Below are 14,469 nucleotides of genomic sequence, written 5' to 3' on the forward strand. Positions count from 1 at the left end.
GCATCAAGATTTACAGGATCTCAAAGTAGGACTTATTGACTGAAATGTATATTGGCAGATACTGAAGCCGGGACACCATACAATTTCATTTTGATTGAGTATTTTTAAAAAAATGATGAAATTATTTGTCTGTGTGAAACCTCATGACGTATTGCTCAGAGTAAATAGTAATTGACCTTATAGCCATGCAAAGAAGGACCCGCTGTGTAAAGATCATTGCCTATTGTCTGATATGTTTATCTCAGTGTCTGAGATAAATGACTGGAGCCCATCTGTTGTATTATTTAAAACAGAAAAAAGACCCATTAGTTGATTATTTTCACATTGACCATCCTGTTCGTATACTAATCCCGATGCAGGATTTCTGCCTGAAATGTTAATCATTCTTCTCCCTACACAGATGCTTGTTGGGCCCGCCGAGTTCCTTCAGCAGATTGGTTATTGCTCTGGATTCCAGAATCTGTCAGCTTTTGTTTTTCTCATTTATAGTACTTGGTCTATAACTGACTATATCTTGATGATTCAGGTGCCTGATGAGCTGCTTCTTAAGATGTCTTGAGAGTCTCTGCCTTATCAGTGAAATTTTCCTGGTTGTAACCAATCTCTGGATGAAAGATTTCTTCTTCCATCCCTTCTGATCTTGCTTTAAAGCTGTGTACTCTAGTCTTTGACATCTCTTGGTATTTACCCTATCTATCCCTCCCATACTTTCATATACCATACTTTAGTAAGGCCTTCAACAAGGTCCTGCATGGCAGGCTGGTCTGGAAGATTAGGTCCCACAGAATCCAGGGAGAGCTGGTGATGTGGATTCAAAATTGATTCATTTGATATTCATATAAATAATATGGATGTGAATGCATAAAGGGCATTTAGCAGATTGCCCTTCACTTAGGGCATTTTGTTCCAATTGTGTAAGTCATTGGTGAGGCCACACAGTACTGTGTATAGTTTCGGTTGCCCTTTTATATGAAAGACATGGTTAATGTGAAAAGAGTTTAGAAAAGATTTGCAAGGATGTTACCAGGAACAGAGGGCCTAAGTTATAGAGAGGTTTGGTGATGTTATGTCTTTTTTCCTTGAAAAGTAGGAGAAGAGGAGCGACCTTATGCTCAAAATTATGAGCGGCATAGATAAAGTGGATGATAACAGTCTTTTCCCCAGGGTAGGGGAGTCTAAAACTAGAGGCCATGTAGGATGAGAGGGGAAAGGTTTAAAAGGGACCTGAGGGATAATTTTTTTTCCACACAAAGGGTAATGAATGTACGGAATGACCTGCCACTGTGAGTGGAAGTGGTTCATTTAAGAAGCACGTGGAGGGGCAGGGCTTTGGAGAAATGGGGTGTATGGAGGAAGTGGGGACGAGTTGTGTGGACAATGTGATTGGCAAGGACTAGTTAGGCTGAAGGGCCTGTATCTTTGCTGTATTGTTCTGTGAATCTGTTAGGACCCCTTTAGCCTCTGTTACGTTTGTACATAAAGGAAAACAAACCCAGCCTGTCCAGGCAATGTCCTGTTGAGTTTCCTCTGTGCCCTCTCAAGTGCAGTCTTTCCTACCATTGTGTGGAGATTTGAACTAAACACAGTACAAAATAATGGAAGGGTTCAGAGTGGACAGTGCCTCCATGAAACACGTAATGCAGCAATTCCTCATTCCCCTCTGATACAACAATCTTGTCCTTAAAGTTCTCAGTCTAGTTCTCTAGCAACACTACATTTGCTAACAGGATGCTACACAGAGGAACTTCTATTGCTTGACCTTTCAGCCTAGCTTGGAATCCTCCCTTCCTCCCTCTTTTCCAGCAATGGGGATGCACCTTTGTCCGCTTAAGGGTGCTGTTCCTGCATACTTGAGTGTTAAATACACTGAGTCCTTCAGAAGATCATGAAATCGTTAGTTCATTAAGATGGTTCAAAAGTACATTGCTTAAAGGGAAATTACATGCTGCATATTGCAGTGAGATTAGTTCAAAAGAGGGTATATTTAGAAGTTTTGTTAACAGCCTGCAACTTTGGTTCACTGGCGCTACCTTGGCAAAATTTCAATCAATAAGCTTCAAGACCTTGGCCTCAATAACTCCTTGTGCAATTGGATCCTGATTTCCTCATTTGCACACCCCAGTCCGTTCAGTTAGGCAATAACGTCTCCACAATCTCCATTAGCACAGGTGCACCACAGCCTGTATACCAGCTGTGGGCTAACCAATGTTTTAAAATTATACTAAGTCCTCCGTGCTCTTATACACTATGCTATGACTAATGAAGGCATAGTGTTGTCTTCACCATCCTGTACTGCCAACCCCTGGGACTCTTTGAACCTGTCCGCTAAGATCCTTTTGTTTGTCATTACTCCCCAGGGCCCTACCATTCGTGGTATATATACCACCCTTTTTAGGTCTAAAATGCATCACCTCACATGAGGGTGAAGTTCCATCTATCATCACCTTGCCCAAATTGCCAACTGATCAATAGTGTACTATAGCCCAAGACTACACCACAATCTTTGTGTCCGCTGAAAACTTATTGATCAAACCTCTTCTTCTTATATTTATTAAAGATGGACTGTTCTTCCTGCATTTTTCTAACCTGATAGGTTATTTGGATGGAAGCGATTTGGGGGAGATGTGGCCTGGGTGCAGGTGGATAGGACTAGACGAGATCAGGCTGGAATGGACTAGAGGGGCTGAAGAGCCTGTTTTCATGTGCTGCAGTTTTCTGACTTCCTAGTTTGTGGCACTGGCGTATAAAATATGTAGTGGTAACTAAAAAGATAAATGTCTCCAGAAGTTGTGTCTCATCCAAGCTAAGTGAAACTGGGCATACTTACTTTTGAGAGCGTGTGCCATTTCAGCATACACCGGGATTGTTTGCGTTACTTCCTGCAAGTGATGGGGACTTTGCTGACTGGATGTACTGCGTCATATGACATGGGCAATTATGGTCTTCCATCTGCCTTTAATCTGTCACTCTGCTCTTGTTTTCTCTAACTATGACCATAATGGTTTTGTAGAAAAGTTTGCTCAGGCCGCCTTCTGGGCTGTGTCTTTACAAGACGGGTGACCCCAGCCGTTATCAATACTCTTCAGAGATTGTCCGTCTGATGTCAGTGGTCATATAACCTGGACTTGTGATGTGCACTATCCATATGGCCATTCACCACCTGCTACCATGGCTTCACGTGACCCAGATTGGTGGGGGTGAGGTACTAAGCAGTTGATGCACCTTGCTCAAGGGTGACCTGCAAGCTAGTGGAGGGAAGGAACACCTGGCACCTCCTTTGGTAGAAATGTGTCTCCACCCTGCCACTGACATAGAACACTGCAGTACAGGAACAGGCTCTTTGGCCCATCTGGTCCGTGCTGAACTATTAATCTACCTAGTTCTAGTCTCAGTGGATGCAGCCTGCTTGCATTTACCCTATCAATACCCCTCATTTTATGGATATAGGGTGCAAGTTGAATCAAGAGTTAAAATTGGCATGTCGCAAAGGTAATGCTATGGTTGTTATGGGGGATTTTAACATGCAGGTAGACAGGGAAAATCAGGTTGGTACTGGACTCCAAGAAAGAGAGTTTGTGGAGTGCCTCCAAGATGGATTCTTAGAGCAGCTTGGACTGGAACCTACCAGGGAGAAGGCAATTCCGGATTTAGTGTTGTGTAATGAACCTGATTTGATAAGGGAACTCAAGGTAAAGGAGCCATTAGGAGGTAGTGACCATAATATGATATGTTTTAATCTACAATTTGAGAGGGAGAAGGGAAAATTGGAAGTGTCAGTATTGCAGTTGAACAAATGGGACTATGGAGCCATGAGGGAGGAGCTGGCCAAAGTTAACTGGAAAGATACCCTAGCAGGGATGATAGTGGAACAACAATGGCAGGTATTTCTGGGAATAACACAGAAGGTGCAAGATCAGTTCATTCCAAAGAGGAAGAAAGATTCTAAGGGGAGTAAGGGGTGACCGTGGCTGACAAGGGAAGTCAAGGACAGTATAAAAATAAAAGAGAAGTATAATATAGCAAAGATGAGCGGGAAGCCAGAGGATTGGGAAGCTTTTAAAGAGCAACAGAGGATAACTAAAAAGGCAATATGGGGAGAAACGATGAGATACGAAGGCAAGCTAGCCAAGAATATAAAGGAGGATAGTAAAAGCTTCTTTAGGTATGTGAAGAGGAAAAAATTAGTTGAGACCAAAGTTGGACCCTTGAAGACAGAAACGGGGAACAAGGAAATGGCAGATGAGTTGAACAGGTACTTTGGATCTGTCTTCACTAGGGAAGATGCAAACAATCTCCCAGATGTAATAGTGGCTGGAGGACCTAGGGTAATGCAGGAATTGAAGGAGATTCACATTAGGCAGAAATGGTGTTGGATAGACTGATGGGACTGAAGGCTGATAAATCCCCAGGGCCTGATAGTCTGCACCCCAGGGTACTTAAAGGAGGTGGCTCTAGAAATCGTGGACACATTGGTAATTATTTCCCATGTTCTATAGATTCAGGATCAGTTCCTGAGGACTGGAGGGTAGCTAATGTTATCCCACTTTTTAAGAAAGTAGGGAGAGAGAAAACAGGGAATTATAGACCAGTTAGCCTGACATCAGTGGTGGGGAAGATGCTGGAGTCAATTATAAAGGATGAAATAGCAGCACATTTGGATAGCAGTAACAGGATCGGTCTAAGTCAGTGTGGATTTACGAAGGGGAAATCATGCTTGTCTAATCTTCTGGAATTTTTTGAGGATGTAACTATGAAAATGGACAAGGGAGAGCCAGTGGATGTAGTGTACCTGGACTTTCAGAAAGCCTTTGATACGGTCCCACATAGGAGATCAGTGGGCAAAATTAGAGCACATGGTATTAGGGGTAGGGTACTGACATGGATAGAAAATTGGTTGGCAGACAGGAAACAAAGAGTAGGGATTAACGGGTCCCTTTCAGAATGGCAGGTGGTGACTAGTGGGGTACCACAAGGCTCGGTGCTGGGACCGCAGCTATTTACAATATACATTAATGAGTTAGATGAGGGGATTAAGGGTGACATTAGCAAATTTGCAGATGCCACAAAGCTGGGTGGCAGTGTGAAATGTGTGGAGGATGTTGAGATAATGCAGGATGACTTGGACAGGTTGGGTGAGTGGGCAGATGCATGGCAGATGCAGTTTAATGTGGATAAATGTGAGGTTATCCACTTTGGTGGCAAGAACAGGAAGGCAGATTACTATTTGAATGGTGACAAGTTAGGAAAAGGGGAAGTACAACGAGATCTAGGTGTCCTTGTTCATCAGTCACTGAAAGTAAGCATGCAGGTACAGCAGGCAGTGAAGAAAGCTGATGGCATGTTGGCCTTCATAACAAGGGGAGTTGAGTATAGGAGCAAAGAGGTCCTTCTGCAGTTGCACAGGGCCCTGGTGAGACCACGCCTGGAGTATTGTGTACAGTTTTGGTCTCCAAATTTGAGGAAGGACATTCTTGCTATTGAGGGAGTGCAGTGGAGGTTCACGAGGTTAATTCCCGTGATGGCGGGACTGTCATATGTTGAAAGATTGGAGCGACTGGGCTTGTATACACTGGAATTTAGAAGGATGAGAGGGGATCTGATTGAAACATGTAAGATTATTAAGGGACTGGACACGCTAGAGGCAGGAAGCATTTTTCCGATGTTGGGGGAGTCCAGAACCGGAGGCCACAATTTGAGAATAAGGGGTAGGCCATTTAGAACGGAGTTGAGGAAAAACTTTTTCACCCAGAGAGTTGTGGATCTGTGGAATGCTCTGCCTCAGAAGGCAGTGGAGGCCAATTCTCTGGATGCTTTCAAGAAAGAGTTAAATAGCGCTCTTAATGATAGTGGAGTATAGGGATATGGAGAGAAGGGAGGAACGGGGTACTGATTGTGGATGATCAGTCATGATCACAGTGAATGGAGGTGCTGGCTCGATGGGGCGAATGGCCTACTCCTGCACCTATTGTCTATTGTCTATTTTGTATACCTCAGAATACATCAGACGTTTGGCAAAATTGATGAGGATTTGCCAAGTGATTCCTGTCCAACCTTCTCTGCAAGTTAAGAAACCCGTAGGTAGTGGGTCCGGGGTCCTGGACCACTGAGTTAAATCTGGAATTGCTTTGTTCAGCTCTGCCATTTTTCTCCAAGGTGTTTGCCTTTGTAGTTTAGGTAGCACTGTTTCCTGAGAATGAGAATGTACAAATTCCACTCCAGAAATGATGAGCCTTTCAACAGAGACCATACCTCCTTCCAAAGTTGGATGTAAAAGTTTCTTTGGCACTGTTTTGAAGAAAAGCAGGGGAGTTATCTTGATGTCCTAGCTTACATTTGTTCCTTGAGTTGTAAAGACAGGTTATTTGTATGTTAGCACATTATTGTTTGCATGACCAGTCACTAAATAAATTGGCCTCAGTAACTTTGCTTCAAAAGTACTTCATCGACTCTGCCGGCACTTTGGGGATCCTGAGGTTGTGCAAGGCGCTATATAAATGCAAGTTTCTCTTTTTTTGCAACTTATGACAGGAAAGCTGGACTTTGCAAGAGCTTTCGTTAACCGGGGTCCAGGGACACCTACGCTTCTCCTGGGATGCCTGGAAATTGTTCAGGTGGGTCCCAGAGGCATTTCTTTCTAAGAAGATTAAACTGATAGTTGTGGAACTTTATTATCATAAATCATTAAAAATAAATATTCTTGATAGGATGTAGTCCCACTGGCATCCTGCAGTGCCTCACTGATGTCTGTTTGGATCGTGTGTGTCAGTAGGCTATTAACAGCAAATGTAGAAACGAGTGAGGTCATGTTCTCACAATATCCATATGGAAACGTCAGTGCCTTTGAACGGAAAATCCTACAAAATGTAGTGGATTTGGCCCAGTACATCATGGGTAAAGTCCTTCCAGCCATTGAGCACATCAACATGAAACACTGTTGTAGGAAAGCAACATCCATCATCAAAGGGTCCTCACCACCCAGACCATGCTTTCTTCTTGTTTTTGCCATCAGGTAGAAGGTACAGGAGCCTCAGGACTCGCACCACCAGGTTCAAGAACAGTTTCTACCCCACAACCGTTAGGATTTTGAACAAAAGGGGATAGCTTCACTCATTTGCCCATCCTTTGAGATGTACCCACAACCAACGATCTCACTTTAGGGACTCTTGTTATCTTGTGTTCTCATTATTTATTGCTATTTATTTATATTTGTATTTGCACAGTTTGTTGTCTTCTGGTTGGTCTTTCCTTGATCCTGTATTGTTACTATTCTATAGATTTCCTGAGTATGCCTGCAGAAAAATGAATCTCAGAGTTGTATGTGGTGATATACAGGTATTCTGGTAATAAAATTTACTTTGAACTTAGTATAGTTTAGGTCCACTTGTATCTTCTGGATAAGTAATTCTTGTTTCTGTATGAAGTCTTCCTTCATTGTTTTTTTTGGCTTTGTCTACACAACTTTAACAGTCTTTTGTGCAGAAATATTGTCAAATATTAGCTGCGTTACAAAAGCAGTGATTAATCCAAAAAAAAAAAATTTGGAATATGAAAAGGGGTGATCTCGCTTCTCTGTTGGCTATGTCTGAATGGTAACAAAGTACATTTACGTAGTGGTGGTAAAAATCTTCTGAGGTGTATATATTTCAATGCTAGGAGTATTGCGGGGAAGGCGGATGAGTTGAGGGTGTGGATTGACACATGGAATTATGATGTTGTAGCAATTAGTGAAACTTGGCTACAGGAGGGGCAGGACTGGCAGCTTAATATTCCAGGGTTCCGATGTTTCAGATGTGATCTAGGCAGAGGAATGAAAAGTGGGGGAGTAGCATTTCTTGTTAAGGAAAATATTACAGCAGTGCTCAGGCAGGACAGATTAGAGGGCTTGTCTACTGAGTCCGTATGGGTGGAGCTGAGAAACAGGAAAGGTATGGCCACATTAGTGGGATTGTATTACAGACCACTCAATAGTCAACGAGACTTGGAAGAGCAAATCTGCAGAGAGATAGCAGGCAACTGCAGGAAACAAAGTTGTGGTGGTAGGGGATTTTAATTTTCCATACATTGATTGGGACTCCCATACTGTTAGGGGTCTAGATGGTTTAGAGTTTGTAAAATGTGTTCAGGAAAGTTTTCTAAATCAGTATATAGAGGGACCAACTAGAGGGGATGCAATATTGGATCTCCTGTTAGGAAACGAATTAGGGCAAGTGACGGAAGTCTATGTAGGGGAGTACTTTGGTTCCAGTGATCATAACACCATTAGTTTCAATTTGATCATGGACAAGGATAGATCTGGTCCTAGGATTGAGGTTCTAAACTGGAAGAAGGCCAAATTTGAAGAAATGAGAAAGGATCTAAAAAGCGTGGATTGGGACAGGTTGTTCTCTGGCAAAGATGTGATTGGTAGGTGGGAAACCTTCAAAGGGGAAATTTTGAGAGTGCAGAGCTTGTATGTTCCTGTCAGGATTAAAGGCAAATTGAATAGGAATAAGGAACCTTGGTTCTCAAGGGATATTGCAACTCTGATAAAGAAGAAGAGGGAGTTGTATGAAATGTATAGGAAACGGGGGGGGGGTAAATCAGGTGTTTGAGGAGTATAAGAAGTGCAAGAAAATACTTAAGAAAGAAATCAGGAGGACAAAAAGAAGACATGAGGTTGCCTTGGCAGTCAAAGTGAAGGATAATCTAAAGAGCTTTTACAAGTATATTAAGAGCAAAAGGATTGTAAGGGATAAAATTGGTCCTCTTGAAGATCAGAGTGGTCAGCTTTGTGCGGAACCAAAGGAAATGGGGGAGATCTTAAATAGGTTTTTTGCGTCTGTATTTACTAAGGAAGCTGGCATGAAATCTATGGAATTGAGGGAATCAAGTAGTGAGACCATGGAAACTGTACAGATTGAAAAGGAGGAAGTGCTTGCTGTCTTGAGGAAAATTAAAGTGGATAAATCCCCGGGACCTGACAGGGTGTTCCCTCGGACCTTGAAGGAGACTAGTGTTGAAATTGCAGGGGCCCTGGCAGAAATATTTAAAATGTCGCTGTCTACGGGTGAAGTGCCGGAGGATTGGAGAGTGGCTCATGTTGTTCCGTTGTTTAAAAAAGGATCGAAAAGTAATCCGGGAAATATAGGCCGGTGAGTTTAACGTCAGTAGTAGGTAAGTTATTGGAGGGAGTACTAAGAGACAGAATCTACAAGCATTTGGATAGACAAGGACTTATTAGGGAGAGTCAACATGGCTTTGTGCGTGGTAGGTCATGTTTGACCAATCTGTTGGAGGTTTTCGAGGAGGTTACCAGGAAAGTGGATGAAGGGAAGGCAGTGGATATTGTCTACATAGACTTCATTAAGACCTTTGACAAGGTCCCGCATGGGAGGTTAGTTAGGAAAATTCAGTTGCTAGGTATACATGGAGAGGTGGTAAATTGGATTAGACATTGGCTCGATGGAAGAAGCCAGAGAGTGGTGGTAGAGAATTGCTTCTCTGAGTGGAGGCCTGTGACTAGTGGTGTGCCACAGGGATCAGTGCTGGGTCCATTGTTATTTGTCATCTATATCAATGATCTGGATGATAATGTGGTAAATTGGATCAGCAAGTTTGCTGATGATACAAAGATTGGAGGTGTAGTAGACAGTGAGGAAGGTTTTCAGAGCCTGCAGAGGGACTTGGACCAGCTGGAAAAATGGGCTGAAAAATGGCAGATGGAGTTTAATACTGACAAGTGTGAGGTATTGCACGTTGGAAGGACAAACCAACGTAGAACATACAAGGTTAATGGTAAGGCACTGAGGAGTGCAGTGGAACAGAGGGATCTGGGAATACAGATACAAAATTCCCTAAAAGTGTTGTCACAGGTAGATAGGGTCGTAAAGAGAGCTTTTGGTACATTGGTCTTTATTAATCGAAGTATTGAGTATAAGAGCTGGAATGTTATGATGAGATTGTATAAGGCATTGGTGAGGCTGAATCTGGAGTATTGTGTTCAGTTTTGGTCACCAAATTACAGGAAGGATATAAATAAGGTTGAAAGAGTGCAGAGAAGGTTTACAAGGATGTTGCCGGGACTTGAGAAACTCAGTTACAGAGAAAGGTTGAATAGGTTAGGACTCTATTCCCTGGAGCGTAGAAGAATGAGGGGAGATTTGATAAAGGTATATAAAATTATGATGGGTATAGATAGAGTGAATACAAGCAGGCTTTTTCCACTGAGGCAAGGGGAGAAAAAAACCAGAGGACATGGGTTAAGGGTGAGGGGGAAAAATTTAAAGGGAACATTAGAGGGGGCTTCTTCACACAGAGAGTGGTGGGAGTATGGAATGAGCTGCCAGATGAGGTGGTAAATGCAGGTTCTTTTTTAACATTTAAGAATAAATTGGACAGATACGTGGATGGGAGGTGTATGGAGGGATATGGTCCGTGTGCAGGTCAGTGGAACTAGGCAGAAAATGGTTCGGCACAGCCAAGAAGGGCCAAAGGGCCTGTTTCTGTGCTGTAGTTTCTATGGTTCTATTGTCAAAGTATGTATACATATACAACTTTGAGATTCTCCCTTCTGAAACAGAAAAGTTGTGCATTAAGCTCCATGTTCAATACTTCATTGATGCCGTACTGCCATCTTTTTAGTGTGATGTGATGTGCCGAAGCCCCACCTGTTTTCTTGTATGGACAAAGAAGACCCCGTTGTGTTGTTTTGAAGAGAAAAGGGTTCTTCCAATGACTAAGGCAGATTATATTATAATAGCAACACACATCAAAGTTGCTGGTGAACGCAGCAGGCCAGGCAGCATCTGTAGGAAGAGGTACAGTCGACGTTTCCGCTAAGGCCCCACCTCCCCCTCGTACCCCATCTGTTACTTATTTTTATGCACACATTCTTCCTCTCACTCTCCTTTTTCTCCCTCTGTCCCTCTGAATATACCTCTTGCCCATCCTCTGGGTCCCCCCACCCTTGTCTTTCTTCCCGGACCTCCTGTCCCATGATCGTCTCGTATCCCCTTTTGCCTATCACCTGTCCAGCTCTTGGCTCTATCCCTCCCCCTCCTGTCTTCTCCTATCATTTTGGATCTCCCCCTCCCCCTCCTACTTTCAAATCCCTTACTCTCTCTTCCTTCAGTTAGTCCTGACGAAGGGTCTCGGCCTGAAACGTCGACTGCACCTCTTCCTACAGATGCTGCCTGGCCTGCTGCGTTCACCAGCAACTTTGATGTGTGTTGCTTGAATTTCCAGCACCTGCAGAATTCCTGTTGTTTATATTATAATAGTTCTGATTCTGGAATTTTGCCTTATCATTGCAAGTATCTCTTTCCAGAGGTCAGATTCCCGCAAAATTCAGTGTTTAAGTGTGATGAAAATGTTGCTAGAATGCTCTATATAGTACATTTCATGTACGTTTGTATAATATACAGTGTCTATATATGATAAATTTGTTGACTGTAATTTTATATATAATTACAGACCACAGGTAGAACAGGATCCCCTTTTCTCTCTATCAACCCCTTTTCAGGGTATAAGACCACAAGATATAGGTGTAGAATTAGGCTATTTGGCCCATCGAGTCTGTTCTGCTATTTCATCATGGTGGATCCAATTTTTCTCTCAGGCCCAATCTCATGCCTTCTCCCCATATCTGTTTATGCCCTGACCAATCAAGAACCTGTCAATCTGTGCATTAAATATACATAAAGGTTTGGCCTCCACAGCTGCCTGTGCAAAGAATTGCAGAGATTCACTGCTCTAGCTAAAGGAATTTCTCCTCATCTCTGTTCTAAAAGGATGCCTCTCTATTCTGAGGCTGTGTCCTCTGGTCTTAGACTCCCACCATAGGAAACGTACTCTCCACATCCACTCCAAGTCTTTTCACCATTTTATAGGTTTCAATGAGGTCACCCCTCATTCTTATGAATTCTAGTGAATACAGGCCTAGAGCTATCAAACGCTCTTCATATGCAAGCCATTCAATCCTGGAATTGTTTTTGCAAGCCTCCTTTGAACCCTTTCAGCACATCCTTTCTGAGATAAAGGGGCCCAAACCTGCTCACGATATTCCAAGTGAGGCCTCACCAGTGCTTTATAAAGCCTCAACATTACATCCTTTTATTTTCTAGTCCTCTTGAAATGAATGCTAACATTGCATTTGCCTTCCTCACTACGGACTCAAACCTGCAAATCAACCTTTAGGGAACCCTGCACAAGGACTCCCAAGTCCCTTTGCACATCGGTTTTTTATATTTTCTCTCCATTTTAAAAAAAATGGTCAACCTTTCCATTTTTTTCTACTAAAATGCATGACCATAAACTTCCTGACACTATATTCCATTTTCTCCTAATCTAAGTTCTTCTGTCGCCTTTCTACTTCCTTAAAACGACCTGCAGCTCCACCTATCTTCATATTCTCCGCAAATTTTGCAATAAAACCATCAATTCCTTATCCAAGTTATTGATGTAAAATCATATAATGTACAAAGAATCTGTCCCAACACAGACCCCTGTGGAGCACGGCCAGTCAACCAGAAAAAGCTCCCTTTATTCCCACTCTTTGCCTTCTGCCAATCAGCCACTGCTTTATCCATGTTAGAATCTTTCCTGTAAAGCCATGGACTTGTTACTGGTTAAGTAGCCTCATGTCTGGTACCAAAGGCCTTCTGAAAATTCAAGTACACAACATCAACCAATTCTCCTTTGTCTATCCTGCTTGTTATTTCTTCAAAGAATTCCTACAGATTTGGCAGGCATGATTTTCCCTTGAGGAAACCATGTTGACTATGGCCTATTTTATTGTCGGCCTCCAAGTACCCTGAGACCTCATCCTTAATAATCAACTCCAACATCTTCCCAACCACTAAAGTCAGACTAAGTGACCTATAATTTCCTTTCTTCTGCCTCTCTCTTTCTTGAAGAGTGGAGTGACATTTGCAATTTTCTAGTCTTCTGAAACCATTGCAGAATCTAATGATTCTTGAAAGATCAATACTAATGCCTTCACGATCTCTTCAGCCAGCTTTCTCAGAACCCTGGGGTGTACACCATCAGGTCGAGGTGACTTGTCTATCTTCAGGCCTTTCAGTTTCCCAACAACCTTCTCCCTAGTTATGGTAACTTCACACACTTCATTCCCCCTGACACCTGGAGCTTCCACCATATTGCTAGTGTCTTTCACAGCAAAGACTGATGCAAAATACTTATGCAGTTTATCTGTCATTTCGTTGTCCCCCATTACTACCTCTCGAGCATCGTTTTCCAGCAGTCTGATTTCCATTCTCGCCTCTGTTTTACAATTTATGTATTTGAAGAAACTTTTGGTATCTTATTTAATATTATTGGTTTACTTACTATCGTATTCCATTTTTACCTTGTTTTTGACTTTTTAATTGCCTTCTATTGGTTTTTAAAAGCTTCCCAAACCTCTAACTATGCACTAATTTTTTCTCTATTATATACCCTCTGGCTTTTGTGTTGGCTTTGTCTTCTCTTATTTGCCATGGTTGTGTCACCTTTCTTTTGGAATACTACTTCCTCTTTGGGGTGTATATATTCTGTACCTTCTGATTTGCTTCTGGAAATTCCAACCATTGCTGCTCTGCTGTCATCCCTGCCAGTATTCTTTTTCAATCAATTCTGGCCAACTCTTCTCTCATGCCTCTGTAATTCCCATTACTCCACTGTAATACTGATACATCTGAAATTTCAGGGTGAATTCAATCAAATTATGATTACTCGGCCATAAGAGTTCTTTTACCTTAAGATCTCTAATGAATTTTGGTTCATTGCACAAACCCAATCCAGAATAGCTGATCCTGTAGTGGGCTCAACCACAAGCTGCTCTAAAAAGCCATCTCATAGGCACTTTAGAAATTTCCCCTCCTGTAATGCAGCACCAGCATGATTTTCCCAATCTACTTGCATATTGAAGTCCCCCGTGATTATTGTAACTGTGCCCTTTTGGCATTTACTATTTCCCATTGTAATTTGTAGACCACATCTTTACTACTGTTTGGGATTCTGTATACAAATGCCATCATTCTTTTTAGCCTTGCAGTTCTTCAGCTCTATCTACGACGATTCAAATACCTTCCAACTCTATGTCACCTCTTTTTAATGATTTTGATTTAATTTTTTACAGCAGAGTAATGCTGCCCCCTCTGCCTTCCTGCCTATCTGGGACTGCCAGTGATCTAACAGTGAATGAGGCTGACTGGATCTCTCGTATCAACAATACCCATAGTTCACCAACTTTGCATAGAGTCCAAGATTCAAGATTGTTAATGGCATTTCCAGTACACAAGTGTAAAAGGGAACAAATTAATTGTTACTCTGGGTCTGATGCAACACAAAATCCTAATAAGAAAAAGAGTACAATAATTAATAAACAATATATATAAATACATAAGATAGCTTGTATATCTAGATTGTATGTACATAAAGTGATGCAAGGTGACTGACTGGAAATGATAAAGTAGTGGTGGTTGGGGGTAT

The 14,469-nt window shown here is 42.2% G+C and overlaps 1 protein-coding gene across 5 annotated transcripts in view; it reads left to right on the top strand.

Moving 5' to 3' along the window:
• The window catches only part of zzz3 (zinc finger, ZZ-type containing 3), a 182,851-nt gene that overhangs the window by 33,390 nt on the left and 134,992 nt on the right, over positions 1 to 14,469 (top strand). For 2 of the 5 annotated variants that reach the window (XM_072273340.1, XM_072273341.1), the window contains exon 2: positions 6,529 to 6,611. The exons of the other annotated variants lie outside the window; for them this stretch is intronic. The gene's annotated coding sequence lies outside the window, so the exon portion shown is untranslated. The remainder of the gene's footprint in view (positions 1 to 6,528; positions 6,612 to 14,469) is intronic. 5 annotated transcript variants of the gene reach the window in all.

Source organism: Mobula birostris, chromosome 12 (genome assembly GCF_030028105.1).
Source record: "Mobula birostris isolate sMobBir1 chromosome 12, sMobBir1.hap1, whole genome shotgun sequence".
NCBI classification, from domain to species: Eukaryota; Metazoa; Chordata; class Chondrichthyes; order Myliobatiformes; family Myliobatidae; genus Mobula; species Mobula birostris.